Source organism: Myxocyprinus asiaticus, chromosome 43 (assembly GCF_019703515.2).
Source record: "Myxocyprinus asiaticus isolate MX2 ecotype Aquarium Trade chromosome 43, UBuf_Myxa_2, whole genome shotgun sequence".
Lineage (NCBI taxonomy): Eukaryota > Metazoa > Chordata > Actinopteri > Cypriniformes > Catostomidae > Myxocyprinus > Myxocyprinus asiaticus.
The window spans coordinates 5,861,346-5,879,102 of record NC_059386.1 but is presented as its reverse complement, the minus strand read 5'-3'; the positions used below and the strand labels follow the sequence as shown (position 1 = coordinate 5,879,102).

Genomic DNA, 17,757 nt, shown 5'->3' with positions numbered 1-17,757 from the left:
TAGTGGGGTCGGAGACAAATCATAAAATATCATCAGCGTAAAGCAAAAAGCTTATGCGCCACACCTCCCGCCAGCACCCCTGGAAAATCATCTTCCCTTCTTATCACGGCTGCTAATGGTTCCAGGGCAAGACAGAACAATAATGGGGAAAGAGGGCAACCCTGCCCCTGTCCAGATTAAAATAATCAGAAATTAATCCATTTGTTTGTACCACTGCTACCGGGTGTCTATAAAGTAACTTAATCCATCCAATAAAAGTATTCCAGAACCCGTATATTTCCAAAATCTTAAAAAGATAATCCCACTCTACCATATCAAACGCCTATTTGGCGTCAAGTGTGATGGCAGCCACCGGAGTCTGATCATTAGCCACTGACCACATGATATTGATGAAATGCCTAATGTTATCAGAAGAGCTACGGCCCCGAATAAACCCCACCCGATCTATATGTATAAGAGATGTCATAACTTTCCACTAACGGTTAGCCATAATTTTTTACAGTATTTTAAAGTCTAGCTGGATCAGGGAAATTGGATGGTAACTTTTACACTCGCTTGGATCTTTGTCCTTTTTAAGTATCAGACTGATCCGGGCTTGTGTCATGGTTGGCGGAAGCTTTCCATTCTTTAATGATTCTGTATAAACTTCTAGCAAAAGTGAGACAATTCTGTAGCATAAGATCTAAAAAATTCAATGGCAAAGCCATCTGGCCCCGGAGCCTTGCCTGTAGGCAAGGCCTTAATTACCTCGCCAAGCTCCTCCAAGGCTATCTCAGAATCAAGATAATTTTTTTGTTGCTCAGTCGTCAGTTTAGGGAGTTCTAATGGTTCCACAAAGTTTCTAATATCTTCATCAGTAGACGAAGACGTGGAACTATAGTGATCAAGATAGAATTCTTTAAAAGCATTATTAATATCATTGGCTGAGTTAAAAATTTCACCACCAGCAGATTTCACTGAGGGAATGGTAGAAAAAGACTCTCTCTGCTTTTTATATCTAGCCAAAAGCTTTCCTGCTTTGTCCCCCAACTCAAAGTATGACTTTCTTTCCCTGAATAGCCAAAACTCCACCTTTCGCAACAAAATAGTATTATATCTGTATTTCAATCGGGTCAATTCTCTGAGGCCATCAGACGACATTTGGCACTTCAGCTCTGCCTCAGCACTTTTAATATTCCCTTCCAACTCCACGAGTTCTCGTGCTTTGGACTTTTTGATGAATGAGGCATACTGTATGATCCGACCCCTAAGAACCACCTTAAGTGCCTCCCAAGCCATGTCCACAGAGGATACTGAGGACCAAGTAATCTCCACATATACATTGATTTCAGCCTTTAACATTTGTTGGAATTCCAGATTTTGCAAAAGGGATACATTAAAGCGCCAACTATATGATTTCTTTTTCTCCGTATGTGGCAACACCTCTAATCTCACCAGGGCATGATCTAAGACTAAAATGTTTCCAATTGAGCAATCCACAACAGATGAAATTAGAGATTTATATATATATAATCTATTCTAGAAGAGATCTTATGGACTGATGAAAAAAAATGTATAGTCCCTACCAGATGGGTTCAAAAGTCTCCAAATATCTGTAAGACCAGGATTTTTACGCATCCTGTGAAGCATCAATGTTGCTCTAGGGCGCTTACACACTTTTGCTTCACTATGATCAAGGACTGAGTCCATCAAAAGATTAAAGTCTCTTCCCAATATTATATCATGAGGGGTGCCAGCGGCTTGCAACATCCTTCAAGATCTATAAAAAAGCCCTGATCATCAACGTTAGGTGTGTTAATATTAGCCAAAATCAACATTTGCCCCTGAATTTCTGCTAAAACAATAATGACTCTTCCTAATTTATCTTTAACCTGTTTGAGACATTTGAATTGTAGATGCTTACTTATCAGTGTAATGACTCCCCTGCTCTTACTTGAGATGCGTTTCTTGAAGGAACACTATCATATTTCTTATGTTTAAGAAGATAAATAACTTTCCTTCTTTTTATGGGGTGCCCCAACCCATTCACATTCCACATGGAGAGAGACCATCCACTCATATTAAGATCTGACATTTTTACATATTAAAAAATATAGATTGTGTGTCAAAAACAAGATTATAAAGACCACTTTCCAACAATAGTGCAACAATCAAACCCCAAACTACCCCCCGAATCAAACAAACAAAAAAAAGAACACCGCGTACAACAGCGCCAACCGGTGTCCATCCCTCTAAATTCAAAAAGTCCATGTATGCCTACGAGAGCCCCCGTGACAAATTTGCCGTCAGATTGCTCAAGTCCGGTGCTTCTATACAAATTTTATGAGACAGAATTACATAACAGAAGAAAATCTATAAAACAAACTCCAACCAATAGGCAGAATAAACACAAAGAATGTGTAGATTCATCCACATACTGCCCCAAAGGTGTGTTCCTCCCCAAAACAAGCTCCAGGCTCTAGCGGAACCAATACACACACACACACAAAATAAGTAAAATAAATAAATAAATAAATAAAACGTTCAGTTTCCTCGGGCAGTCAAATGAATGTGCAGTGAGCCGGCTGTTTCATAAGTGCAGCAGAAGACCTAATCCTTCCAATGTCCTGCAAAAAAATATTCCACAAAACAAACTCCATCCAATAGGAGGCACAAGTACAAATGAATTGAGCAGATTCATCCTCAAGTGTCCCGAAGGAGTTTTATTCCACAAAACAAACCCTAGCCACTGGCGGAACCACCACAAGAAGAAACAAAAAAGGCGCCCAGTTTCCTCGGACAGTCAAGTGAATGTTCAGCGAGCAACATGAAAATCATCAAAATAACTTCCAATGACTTTATGAAAGACGTCGCTTGTTGTGGGCATATAAATACTTTATGGCCATTCTTAGTATCTATTTTCAATTTGGTCGGAAACATCAGTGCAAAAGCGATCTTCTGTTGATGTAAGAGTTTCTTGCATTCCTTGAATCGATCACGTTTCTCTCTTGTTGAATTCGACAATCTTGTAACCAACTCAGAAAATTTCACCTCCATCGCCGTAATCGTAAACGTATTACAGCAAGATCCTCCAAGTCCGCTATGACCTTCATCAGCATCACAGACATGCTGGACAGTTGACATTGAATTTCTCCCGCCGCACCGTCCAAATTGAGTCCCTGGTCTGCGGCCCTGTCAGAGGTATCAGCTTGAGCACGTAAGAATCTTTTAATGCCTCCAGAGCCCGAGGATTTTTAATTTTTTGACATATTGTCTTTATAAAACAGTTATGAAACAGAGTGTATCGAATCTCACCAGTTTAGGACACAAAGAGAATTAAAAACTAGCAAAGTGCGCAGAGCATGCCACCTACCTAAACATTGTTGCAGGCCAGGTACACCCCTTCATGGCAATGGTATTCCCTGATGGCAGTGGCCTCTTTTGCCACACTGCACACATTGTTCGGGAATGATTTGAGTAATATGATAAAGAGTTCAAGGTGTTGCCCTGGCCTACGAATCCCCCAGATCTCAAACCAACTGAGCATCTGTGGGATGTGCTGGACCAACAAGTCTGATCCACAGCGGATCCACTTCACAACCTACAGTACTTGAAAGATCGGCTGCTAATTTCTTGGTGCCAAATACCACAGGACACCTTCAGAGGTCTTGCAGAGTCCATGCCTTGGCGGGTCAGTGCGGAGGACCAACAGCATATTAGGCAGGTGGTCATAATGTTTTTGCTCATCAGTGTATATACAGTAGACAGACACTGATCAGCCACATCATTAAAACCACCTGCCTAATATTGTGTAGGTCCCCCTCGTGCTGCCAAATCAGTGCCAACCCGCATCTCAGAACAGCATTCCAAGATGCTATTTTTCTCACCACAATTGTACAGAGTGGTTATCTGAGTTACTGTAGACTTTGTCAGTTCGAACCAGTCTGGCCTCTGTTGACCTCTCTCATCAACTAGGCATTTACATCCACAGAGCTGCCCCTCACTGGATGTTTTTTTGTTTTTGGCACCATTCTGGTTAAATTCTAGAGAAAAATCCCAGGAGATCAGCAGTGACAGAAATACTCAAACCAGCCCATCTGGCACCAACAATCATGCCACAGTCCAAATCACTGAGATCACATTTTTCCCCATTCTGATGGCTGATGTGAACATTAACTGAAGCTCCTGACCCGTATATGCATTATTTTATGCACTGCACTGCTGCCACACAGTTTGCTGACTAAATAATCGCATGGATGACTGTTGGTGCCAGACGGGCTGGTTTGAGTATTTCTGTAACTGCTGATCTCCTGGGATTTTCACACACAACAGTCATTAAAATTTACTCAGAATGGTGCCAAAAACAAAAACATCCAGTGAGGGGCAGTTCTGCAGATGGAAATTGACTGGTTCGAACTGTATGAGTTGTTGTTTTGAGCACAACCGTGCCATGGACGCATTCTTTCACCCATCTATGTTATTTTTTAATTGTTGGTGTATGAAAACATGCTCTAGATGGATGTCTTTGACCGTTTTTATATGTTTCCGGTGATGCAAAGCTGTATGTGTGTGGGTCTAGCTGACACCATGCTTTAGACTATGTGTGCGTGTCATGCGGATGTGTCTTCATTGTATTTCAGCATGGATTGTATGTTTTTTCTGCTCATGTCAGTGTGGATTGCTTTTGAACCAGTCATAATATGATTCTAATTTTGCAAAGCAACTATAATTGAAGGATGGGGCAGTTAAAAACACTTGGACCCAATGGAAAACAATAAGAAAACCATTTTGTTCATGAATATTTCAGATGTCATGACTGTTTGATAGTTTATGGTGCTGAGTGATAACAGTTGTGTTTGAGATGAGCAGTTTAATATATTCTAATGCAATGTGTTGGATGTACATTGTGTGTAAACCCTGAAATGAAGTTTTATAAATATAGTGGGGTTGTTCATTCTCTTCCAATTGATTTTCAAATATTGCTGATTTTGAGGGGCTGCATACTGTTATCAAATCATAACAGTGGCTTTTACGTTAAAGTTTTATGGAGGCCAAAACGAGTATTTTAGACAGAGGGCCAGAAACAGGGTGGAAAATTATCAGATATTACTATATTTTGAAATTTGGTGCAACAAAAAACAAAAAACCCTTAACATTATCAGTAGACCCAAGTGGATAATAAAAAATAAAAATAAAATAAAAAATCATGACCCTTTATGGAGAACTATGGTCAATTTTCATAATTATATCCGTTTTCCTTTTGTCTAAAATCTAATGCTCCTTGGTTGCAGGAAAAGTAACTGGCTTGGTTTGCCTTCAGAAATTCCAAAAGATAACTACCCAAAAATAAATTCCCACTAGGTCGTGGATGTTATTGCACTCACTTGCGATTCTCATGGCATATAATGTTCCATGGGAGTAAAATCTCATTCTACCAGGAGTATGGCCTACACCTGGGCATAAGCAAAGGGCGTGTCTCTAGAAGACATGTCTGGCTGCAGGTTGGGCTTACGCTTACACCTTTGCCAGGTTTTACAACCTGCATGTATCTTCCCTCTCCTCCCACATATTCATAGAGCAAGAGGGCTACTCAAGACTAACCCACTGGTTAATATCAGTGTTGGAACAAAAACTTGGTCTGTTTATACTTACTGGTGTGATTGAGAGCTTGTGTGCAACATTTCACTACCCTTTTTGCTAGTGTCAGTGTGCCAAAGCCCAATGTTTTACTACCCTAGTTGGACAGTGTCATTGTGCCAAATCCCTTGGCTAGGTGATCACTCTGCTCCTCTCCTTCATGCTAACCTGGAATATGTGTTGAGGCATTGCTCCACTACCCAGCATGGCTAGTGTCACTGTCTTGTCATCAAGTCGTTGGTTTATTGTTCCCACTTTCCTTCCTATTTCTCAATACGAAGGGGTGGCTACAGCAATGCTTTTGACTACCCTGTAATAGCTAGTAGGCACTGCACATCAGTGCTATGGTGATATGATATATGACTCCCATAGAGTCAGCTTCTGACTTAGTGTCAAAATTACCTTCTTGAAAAGGAACACCTTGGTTGCTCACATAACCTTGGTTCCCTGAAAGGAGGGAACAAGACTCTGTGTAGCTCTGCCGCATCTACAGATGTTCCACTGTTATGTGACGAGAGATATGCTCTACTTCCCTTTAGTCTGAAAATCCTGATGGTGTGACACTGGGCTCCAGATTATAAACTCACTATGACATTAGCATAGGTGGAGAACTTCATCAGCCAATCAATTACCGTAATGGTACTGGGTATCAAATTCGTGCCCGCTTAAAGGGTGCTCCAATAGCGTCAGCTGATGTTGCATCTCATTCCCTCCTTTCAGGGAAGCAAAGTTACATCAGTAACCGAGACATTTACTTTAGTTTCAGTTTTTACAGTTACAGTTAGTAAAAAATATATATATATATTTTAGTAAATGATAAATAACCTTACAATAACCCAGAGGACTATGCTGAATGCAAAGTTTAGCGTGTTTTAAATGGCTTTTTAATTATTGACAAAACAACCATAAGAAAATATTTCTGCACCAGTTTTTATCTTATCATAAAAACAACAACTACAACAAACAACAAAACAAAGAACTACTTTGCCAAAGTAGGTTAAATGGCAAAAAAACTTTTCATGGTCTGGACAGTCGCACTGTTGTCTAAGCAATAATCATATTACCTAGGTCATATTATGTAGTGGTTAGTTGCAGTGATACAATGCAGAGTAGCCTAAAATGAAAACAATAATCATACATCGGCAAGTCTTACTCTTAGCGCTGATTCTGTGGCTGATTATGTTCAAATTTTCAGTTAATTCTTTTGGCGTACCTTTGACCGTATCTGCAGCCACAACATATACAAGGCAGAACACCTGATTGGAGAGCAAAGGGTCACTGTTGTAATATTCATTCTCCTGAGTAAGTGGTATATGTTGATCGAACTAAGAATTAAAATGGAGAAAAAAAAACAATGACAAATTCCAAACATACAAATATTTTTCTTTAAGACTTAAGTTCTCAATTAATGTGGTGTTTTACTTCATAGCCGTCCTTTACATGCCCAAATATGACCTTAATGATGTCTTCTGGTTGAGACCCAGCCAAGATTTTAGGATCTAAGCCCATTTTGTCACTCAATGAGAAAGGCATAGTGGCATCCAGACTCTTGACGTTATGTGCTGTGAGCTACAAATTTTTTTTTTTTTTGGTAAGTTTCCAAAATATGTAATTCCTACTGTTATTGTTTTGATGTCACTTGTGAAAAAAGTACACTTAAATGTACTTCTGAAAATAAGATACTTTCAAACAACATACTTGGACTGTGTCCACCAATGCGTTTTTTGCCAACTGAAAATGCCAGGTGCTCCTCTGAAAATGCCCAGCTGGGAGCGCTTTGGTGGAGAAGCGTTTTTTTCATCTGAGACACTTTGGTTGCTATGATACGGAATATCCACGGAAGTAATGTGCTGCAAGTACCTAATTTCACAGATGGTTTGTGTTATCAACAAGTACTGAATGTAAAAATGTCGGCACAATGTAGAGTACTTGCCCTGGCCTTTGCTCCGGATGAAGGGACGGCTGAAGCAAGTAATGTTCCTCCAAGCATTATTTGTCATATTAATATTGTGGTAGTCCGGGAATGTCATCTGATATAGACATTAATACTCAGACCAGCAAACTTCTCCATTGTTGTTGTACAAGCAGGATGTGACGGTTGTCGGTGTGATATTTGTCCTGCCCCTCTCCACAGAAGCAGAGCGAAGTTTCAGTGTTCTTCGCAGGCTGAAGACATGGCTGAGAAGCATGATGGGGCAAAACCGCTTCAAAAGGTGTTGCAATATGCCACATTCACAAGGAAAAGTTGGATAAAGTGGACAGAAATGTAGCCTGCAAGCAAATTGTGTCAGCAAATGAGAGCAGAGAGCATGATTTTGGAGTCTTCCATTAGAAAACAAAGCTAAATGGATCCAGTTTTGATGATTTCTTTGAGAAATATTTTGTGCTTTATTTTTGTTCTTTGCATTATAAGATACTGTCCCAGAAGTGTTTTTCTTAAAAGTATGCTAGAGAACATTGTAAAATGTGTTAACTTTAAATGTAATTTCAAGTAACATTTTAAAGTTAAAATGACAATCAAGTATACTTTTGTTTAAATGTTCTTTAGTATGATAATAAATAAATCCAATTAATTTTCTTTAAAGCACACTTAAAGAGTATTAAAACTTAATGATTTAAAATGTACTTTCAAAATAATACTCTAAAGTTAACCTTAAAACAAAGTGCACTTTTTTTAAAATTGTGTTTAAGTATGTTATGAAACATACTCATGAAAGTATATTCCCCAAAAGTACACTTAAGTATCAGTATTTATTTCATTTTAATTATATTTAATTGAATTATATATACCTGTAAGTATACTTTTAAAATTTTTTACTTTTAGTATTTCAAGTACATGCCAAGTACACATTTATACACTTAAATACACTTCTTTTTCACAAGGGGTCTCCACCATATATGTCATTTTATTTTTTAAATATTAAACTCCAACAGAAAATGTAAAATCACATTAAATATACTGTGCTGGTGGCTGGATGAATTTCAAATGGGGTCATTTGAAATTTCTGACGGGGCATACATTTGTCACTTGACCCTATTTGATTGATCCTATATTTAGGTAGGATTGGTTTAAAAAAAATAAAATAAAATTAAGACGGGGCAAAGAAAAGTGGCAATACCCACAGGTAACCTCAGGTAAAGAAATACAGGCTGCTCTGGAAAAAGACGGTGTGGTTGTTTGAAGGAGCACAATACAACGATACTTGAACAAAAATGAGCTGCATGGTCGAGTTGCCAGAAAGAAGCCTTTACTGCGCCAACGCCACAAAAAAGCCTGGTTACAATATGCCCGACAACACCTTGACATGCCTCACAGCTTCTGGCACACTGTAATTTTAAGTGACGAGACCAAAATAGAGCTTTATGGTCACAACCATCAGCGGTTTGGAGAGGGGTCAAAAAGTATTGTGCTCCTTGAAACACAGAGCAGCCTGTATTTCTCCTGAGGTTACCTGTGGGTTTTTCTTTGTATCCCGGACAATTCTTCTGGCAGTTGTGGCTGAAATCTTTCATGGTCTACCTGACCTTGGCTTGGTATCAAGAGATCCCTGAACTTTCCACTTCTTACTAAGTGATTGAACAGTACTGACTGGCATTTTCAAGGCTTTGGATATCTTTTTATATCCTTTTCCATCTTTATAAATTTCCATTACCTTGTTACGCAGGTCTTTTGACAGTTCTTTTCTGCTCCCCATGGCTCAGTATCTAGCCTGCTCAGTGCATCCACGTGGAGCTAACAAACTCATTGACTATATATACACTAATTGCAATTTAAAAAGCCACAGGTGTAAGAAATTAAACTTTAATTGCAATTTAAACCTGTGTGTGTCACCTTGTGTGTCTGTAACAAGGCCAAACATTCAAATGTATGTAAACTTTTGATCAGGGCCATTTGGGTGATTTCTGTTATCATTATGATTTAAAAAGGAGCCAAACAACTATGTTATAATAAATGGCTTCATATGATCACTATCCTTAAATAAAAGACAAGTTTTTTTTTTTTTTTTTTTTTTTTGCATGATCAGTCATATTTTAAAAATGAATGCCAAAATTTCACAATTTCTGCCAGGGTATGCAGACTTTTGAGTACAACTGTATCTTCAGTTTGTATTATGACTAGTCAAATTTGCATTGAAGATATCGTCAGAGTATGCGCGGTTAGAAAAAAATCGGGCTGCACACGTTCTACACTCAGGAACTCTGCTGATGGCATTTATGTCATGCATCCTGTAAGCAGATGCCTAGCATTCGCATCTGACCGAAGTATACTTTGGGCTTCCGCCGGATTCACACATTCTCCGTGAGCGGGGTGTGAACGAGGTGTGAGCAACACATTGCGTTGGGGTTTAACATTGTCTGCATCTCTTTTCCAGGTTCATATAGCAACCGCGGGGAGTCACAAGCACTTGTTTATCAGCGTACTTGGTCGTGATTGGTTAATTTATTAAGGCCTTTTTCAAGGGAACTCAGTCCACTCTGTGGTCATATTTGGAATGTTCTCGGGCAGGCTGGGCTGCTATTTTCTTTGTAAACAAGTGGCATAAATGTACTGCTCCCATCTACTTGAATGGAGAAAGACTGAAATTTCCAAAAAGGTTGGTCAAGATGCAGACCTATAAATTATTGTGTATAGTTGGTTCAGTTTAAATATTGCATCTTTTCTAAAATCTCCTGATTATTTTAGTTTTCTACTGCACCCAGAGCCGCTGAGTTAAGCGTTAGCCGCATGGCAAAAATAGGCCAAAACTATCCGCTGGGATGATTTACCTCATGACTCATGCTTGCAATGTGAAGGGTGTAATATTTTAACATGGGCACCGAAACAAAAATGCGCTGCTCAAGCCCTGTTCACAGATGATATGTGAAACCGGCATTAAGTATCCCATTACGCACACATTCTCTGTGATCAATGTGCATGGACCTCATCATTTAACATAAAAATCACAATGCCAATAAGATTAGCTCTGAATAATCACCAAATGAAAAATAATTGAAAGTTACAACAAATACTATAAAAGCAGTGTAAAGTCAGCAAACAGTTAAACTATAAACAGTACAAAGTAGTCTGCATAATTGATTTATACCGCAATGCATTATTGGGGACTCCAGTGCTTATCACAGTATTATTAAACAGAGATTGCACACCTTCCTGAATAATGCTGGCTAATCGAGCCTTTAAGGCTTATTTAGTTTAAATTATGGCAGTTTTGTCAAGAATAATCTGGTGAAGGAATACAAGCACTGCCAACACAAAGACGAAAAAACTCATACACTTAATATGCAAAATAACTCAACTATCCTATCTGCAAAGATCTGCTCCCGATAAGAGGTATGTGTTTTTACTTTACATATATTTATATTTGTATATATATATATATATATATATATATATATATATATATATATATATATATATATATATATATTATATATTTTTCGGTATATACTTTCACTGATGTTTTCATTTTTATTCAATTTTGCACATATTGTATTCTGGACAACTTTATGTTTTCATTGATTTTGTTCAACTAAAACATTTAGGCATAGTTATGTGGATAGCTGACATGAAATTTCAAGCATGGTCAGCAGTGTCCAGCAGTGTGACATACAGTTCTTTCTATCATAAAACTATTTTAAACAACATTTTCTGATTTTTTTTGTTCTACTGTAAAGGGTAACAAAATTAGTTAACATGAACAACATTGAACAATACTTTTACAGCGCTTATTATTGGTGGTTAATGTTATATTTAACGTACAAATGCATTTGTAAAATTAACACACAATTAAGCACACGATTAGCCAAAATTTTCCCAATGCTCATACTATGTGTCAGCTAAAGGTTTAAAAGTTTAGATAATAAACTTTCTGATGTATTTCTCAGCAGCTACCCAAGTTCGTTATTTTAGTGCTGTATATGGGTAATATTATTTGACAATAATACTTACTTTCTGTGTGAAACTTTTACTGTTGCAAGAATTTTAATCAACAAGTGCACCAGAGGTGACCCATCCTTGAAAGGCAATATTGACAGAGTTAATAAAGCTGGATTTTTCTGCTCCAATTTGTCCAGCTACCAGGATCTTGATGCGATTTACATCTGGGTTACTCACAGAGAACCTCTCTAGGTAGATTTTCAGGGCTTCTTTTTGTCTGTGACAAGACAAGAGACAAAATATATTCAATTATAAATGGAAGAAACACAATGTCCAGCACAAGCATGTGATAAACAAAGCAAAAGGATTTATAAGTATGAAACAAAAGATTTATCATTATGAAAATACCTCCTACAGTAGGTACCCAACAAGAATAAGCTTGCTACTGCCTCAATCACCGCGTGAATGAGTCATTAGCAGCTCTAAACAGCTAAGGGGCGCTATAACCATAGGATTTCAAAAGGCCAGAGCTAAGCGCCTCAAAGCTGTTTATCACAACGTCACAACCATTAAGCTTGTGGCAGTAGAGGTCACGTGATGCCATGCAAGAAGCAGACATGTGAGCGACAAGCTCTGCGTGCTTTGCTACATTTATAATTATTTTCATGTTATAATCTGGTGAAATTTTATACATCCAGTTACACATTTGCTCTTTGAAGCAAAACATGGCAAAGAAGTCAAAATCCTCGGCTCTGGAGACATTAAAAGACACTTACATGTTCAGGATGAAAGCCCTGACAGGCCTACAGACTGGGGACTCGATTTGGATGGCGCGGAAGGAGAGGAGATCCAGTGTCAGTTGTCCAACAAGTCGGTGATGTTGACAAAGGTTCTTGCAGACTTGGAGGATCTCGCTGTAATATGTCGATCGATTACAGCGATGGAAATAAAATTCTCTGAATTAGTTACAAGAGTGACTGATGTTGAGAGATGAATCGATTGTCTGGAATCTTCGGAGAGGGAATTAACCGCTAATCCGCCCGTGACCAAAGTTGATTTGGAACATCTCCTTGAAAAGCTTGAAGATCTTGAGAATAGAAGCTGCAGGAATAACATTAGAATTGTTGGAATTCCTGAGCATGAGGAGGGCAGAGATATGGTGAAATTACTAGACGAGCTTTTCCTGAGTCTGCTCGACATAACAGGCCACAAGCTGGAAATCGAGCGAGCTCACGGAGTCCCAGCTCACAGATTTGCTGAGGGAGATAGGCCCCGATCGATTCTGGCCAGATTTCTGAGATAAAGATATCCGATAAAGATCTTGTGTTGCACCAGGCGAGGAGCACAGGGAAGCTTTCTTGGAAGAACCATAATATTTTCTTGTTCCCGGACTTTGCGAGTTCGACAAGAGAGAAAAGCGATAGGTTCAAGGAATGTAAGAAACTCTTACATCAGCAAAAGATCACTTTTGCTCTGATGTTTCTGGCCAAACTGAGAATAGAAACGAAGGACGGTCGCAAAGCATTTACATGTCCCTATCAGGCAATGTCTTTTATTGAATCAATGGGAGAGTAAACCATTGGGTGTTTCTCATCTGAGTGGGTCGACTCGCTGTACTTTGGCTTTTGAGGAAGCTGTGCGTCATTTTGGTTTCTTTTTTCTTTTTGCATTGTCTCCGCCAAACGGTTGGAGTTTGTTTTGTGAATAACAATTTTCCTTAAAGAAACTTTTGCATTGACGAAAGATTACATTTGCATTGAAGTTCCCAGACAGTTTTGAAAGTGGGCACTACGGATGACTGCAAAATATCCACATGCTCACACAAAGGATGTCTTTTATAAAGTTGACGGATTGTGTAAGTCATGTTATATATTTTATGCGGCCTCCGAGTGAATTGACTCGACCATCCGGGGATCCGGGATGCTGGTTTGATTTCTTTTTGTATTGGTTCCGCCTAGCGGCTGGAGCTTGTTCTATTGAATAACACTCCTTTGGAACAGCTGTGGATTAATCTGTTCATTCTTCTTGCTTATTCCTCCTGATGGCTGGAGTTTGTTTTGTTGAGTATTTTTATGGGACATTGGAATGATTACGTCATCCGCTGAACTCATAACAGCTGGCTCACTGAACATTTGTTTGTCTGTCCGAGGAATCTGAACGGTTTTATATCAGCTGGAATTTGTTTTGTGGAAGATCACACCTTTGAGACAGTTCTGTGAATGAATCTACACATTCTTTGTGTTAATTCTTCCTATTGGCTGGGGTTTATTTTACAAAGTATTTTCTGTTATGTGATTTTAAAAAAAAGAGGCAAAATTGAGCAATCCGATGGCAAAGTTGTTGTGGGGGCTCGTGGGCGTTCATGGTCCTTTTGAGTTTAGAGGGATTGTCGCCCGTTGGCGCTTTCGTGCATGGGGATAATGCGCATGTTTTTCTTTTTTCTGTTTGTTTTGTTCGGGGGGAAGTTCGGGGTTTGATTGTTTCACTAATGGGGAATGTGGTCTGTATAATTTTGTTTTTGACACACAATTTATTTTTTCTACTATATCAAAATGTCAAATGTTAATATGAGTGTACTATCTCTCTCCACATGGAATGTAAATGGGTTGGGGCACCCCATAAAAAGAAGGAAGTTTATTACTTTTCTTAAACATAAGAAATATGATATAGTGTTCCTGCAGGAAGCTGAAAAATTTGGGAAGATATGGGGTGGACATGTTTTTTTTTAGTGCTGGCACAAGTAAGAGCAAGGGGTCATTATATTGATTAATAAACATCTAGAATTCAAATGTCTCAAACAGACTAAAGATAAATTAGGGAGTCATTATTGTTTTAGTTGAAATTCAAGGGCAAAGGTTGATTTTGGCTAATATTTACGCACCTAACGGTGATGATCAGGGCTTTTTTATAGATCTTGAAGGGATGCTGCAAACTGCTGTCACCCCTCAAAATATAATATTGGGAGGAGACTTTAATCTTTTGATGGACTCAGTCCTTGATCACAGTGAAGCAAAAGTATGTAAACCCCCTAGAGCAACATTGATGCTTCACATGATGTGTAAACATCTTGGTCTTACAGATATTTGGAGACTTTCTGGTAGGGACTATAAATTTTTTTTCATCAGTCCATAAGATTTATTCTAGAATAGATTTTTTTTTATTATATCCAAATCCCTCATTTCATCTGTTGTTGATTGCTCAATTGGAAATATCTCAGATCATGCCCTGGTGAGTTTAAAGGTGTTGCCATATACAGAGAAAAATAAATCATATAGTTGGCACCTTAATGAGTCCCTTTTGCAAAATCCTGAATTCCAACAAATGTTAAAGTCTGAAATCAATGTTTATATGGAGACCAACTGGTCCTCAGTATCCTCTGTGGCCGTGGCTTGGGAGGCACTTAAGGCGGTTCTTAGGGGTCGGATCATACAGTATGCCTCATTCACCAAAAAATCCAAAGCACAAGAACTTGTGGAGTTGGAATGAAATATTAAAAATGCAGAGGCAGAGCTGAAGCGCCGTTTGTCATCTGATGGCCTCAGAGAAATTGAAATACAGATATAATACTATTTTGACATGGAAAGTGGAGTTTTGGCTATTCAGGACAAGACAGTCATTCTTTGAGTTGGGGGACAAAACAGGAAAACTTTTGGCTAGATATAAAAAGCAGAGAGAGTCTTTTTCTACCATTCCCTCAGTGAAATCTGCTGGTGGTGAAATTTTTAACTCGGTCATTGATATTAATAATGCTTTTAAAGAATTCTACTCTGATCTCTATAGTTCCACATCTTTGACTACTGATGAAGATATTAGAAACTTTGTGGAACCATTAGATCTCCCTAAACTGACAACTGAGCAAAAAAAATTATCTTGTTTCTGGGATAAACTTGGAGGAGCTTGGCGAGGTTATTAAGGCCTTACCTACAGGCAAGGCTCCGGGGCCTGACGGCTTTGACGCTGAGTTTTTCAAATCTTATGCTACAGAACAGGCTCCACTTTTGCTAGAAATTTATACTGAATCATTAAAGAATGGAAAGCTCACACCAACCATGACACAAGCCCGGATCAGTCTGATTCTTAAAAAGGACAAAGATCCAAGCGAGTGTAAAAGTTACCATCCAATTTCCCTGATCCAGTTAGATGTCAAATTTTGTAAAACATTCTGGCTAATTGATTAAGTTATGACATCTCTTATACATATAGATCAGGTGGGGTTCATTCGAGGCCATAGCTCTTCTGATAACATTTGGCATCTCATCAATATCATGTGGTCAGTAGCGAATGAACAATCTCTGGTCTTTTGATAACATATGGTAGAATGGGAATATCTTTTTAAGATTTTGGAAATTTATGGGTTCGGGTGTACTTTTATTGGTTGGATTAAGCTACTTTTTAGACACCCTGTAGCGGCGGTACAAACAAATGGACTAATTTCAGATTATTTTACTCTGGATAAGGGCACCCGGCAGGGTTGCCCTCTTTCCCCATTATTGTTCTGTCTTGCCCTGGAACCATTAGCAGCCACAATAAGAAAGGTGGATTATTTTCCAGGGGTGATTGCAGGAGGTATGGCGCATAAGCTTTTGCTTTGCGCAGATGATATTTTATTATTCGTCTCTGACCCTACTCTGCCTTGCCTCCACAGAATTATTATTTCTTTTTCCAAGTTCTCAGGATACAAAGTCAGATGGTCTAAATCCGAAGCTTTGGCTTTGACAGCGTACTGCCCAATAACGGCTTTTCAGCCGGGCGCCTTCCAGTGGCCCAAAGAAGGAATTAAGTATTTGGGAATTTTATTCCCAGCAAATTTGTCTGATTTAGTTAGAGTTAATTTTGACCCCTTAATAAAAAGGTTTTCGAATTATGTGGACAGGTGGGCTTCATTACATTTATCGATGATTGGGAAGGTTAATGTTATTAAAATTAATTGTATTCCAAAATTCAACTACCTACCACAATCTCTCCCTGTAGATGTCCCCCTCACTTATTTTAAGCAATTTGATAGTATAGTGAAGTTCTTCATTTGGAATGGAAAGTGTCCCAGGTTACATTGCAACAAGTTACATAGGCCGATTGACAAAGGTGGGCTAGGCCTACTCAAGATTTTGTTTTATTATTATGCGTTCGGTCTCAGACATTTAGCTCATTGGTCACTTACACCTGAGAGAGCCCCTCCCTGGTTTGGAATTGAACAGAAAGTTATTGCCCCTATTTTACTATTTCAAAGCCTTTCTATTAAACTAATTGGAGAAGTTAAGTCGCACCCCATTATCTCGCATCTGCACACGCTATGGACAAAAGTGCCAGAGTGTTTAATTCAGACATTTATTTAAATGTTGCCTCAAGCATATGGCTAAACCCAAAGTTGCGTATTGGTGAGTCCCATTTCTGTTGGTCGGAGTGGATTGAGAGGGGTGTTAATACACTCAGTTACCTATATGAGAGTGGTGGGTTCAGATCATTTGAAAATTTGGTCCAACATTTCAGGATTCCTAGATCTCAGTTCTTCAGGAAGTTACAGCTGTGCCACCTGCTTTGTACTATTTTAGGGAATAGCATACACCCCCCTAAAAGGGCAGATACTCTAGAAGTGGTGATTACTGCTTTTGGAAAAGGTCATGTGGCATCAGTGTATTACTCCCTGTTAATTCAGAGTCTGGGGGATGGAGCTTCAACTTCTCTCAAGAGATTATGGGAGAAAGATTTAAATTTGGTATTGGAGGAGGGAGTGTGGGCTAAGATTCTAAAAAACGTCAAGTCTACATCTAGAGATTTGAGGGTGTGTCTGATGCAATTTAAGATTTTGAATCGATTATATTGGACCCCCTCTAGATTGTATAGACTTGGTCTTAAAGACACACCCACCTGCTGGTGATGCCAGTCAGAAGACAGGGACACAACCCATGTTTTTTGTTGATGTGTTAAAATACAGGAATTTTGGTTAAAGATTCAGGGAATTATGTGTGATGTGTTGGACACAAGGTTTTCATTTTGCCCCAGACTCTGCATTTTGGGTGATGGGGAAGTCATACATTTTGGGGATAGCCACTTGAGAGGTTGGGTCGTGACTGGAGTTATGGTAGCCAGGCGAATAATACTCAGGGGGTGGAAGACGGCTGGGGCACCCTCGTTTCGGGAGTGGTGCGGGGAGATGAGCGAGGTTGCGGCATTTGAGGAGGCAAGCTTCAGAAGGTTAGGAAAGTGGGATTTGTTTAATAGGAATTGGGGTGGATATGTGGATTTTTTGGAGGGATCTCGGGGAGGGG

At 39.0% G+C, this 17,757-nt stretch overlaps 1 pseudogene; it reads right to left on the bottom strand.

Moving 5' to 3' along the window:
- Nucleotides 1-17,757, bottom strand: part of LOC127433209 (interferon-induced protein 44-like) — a 32,782-nt pseudogene that overhangs the window by 2,367 nt on the left and 12,658 nt on the right.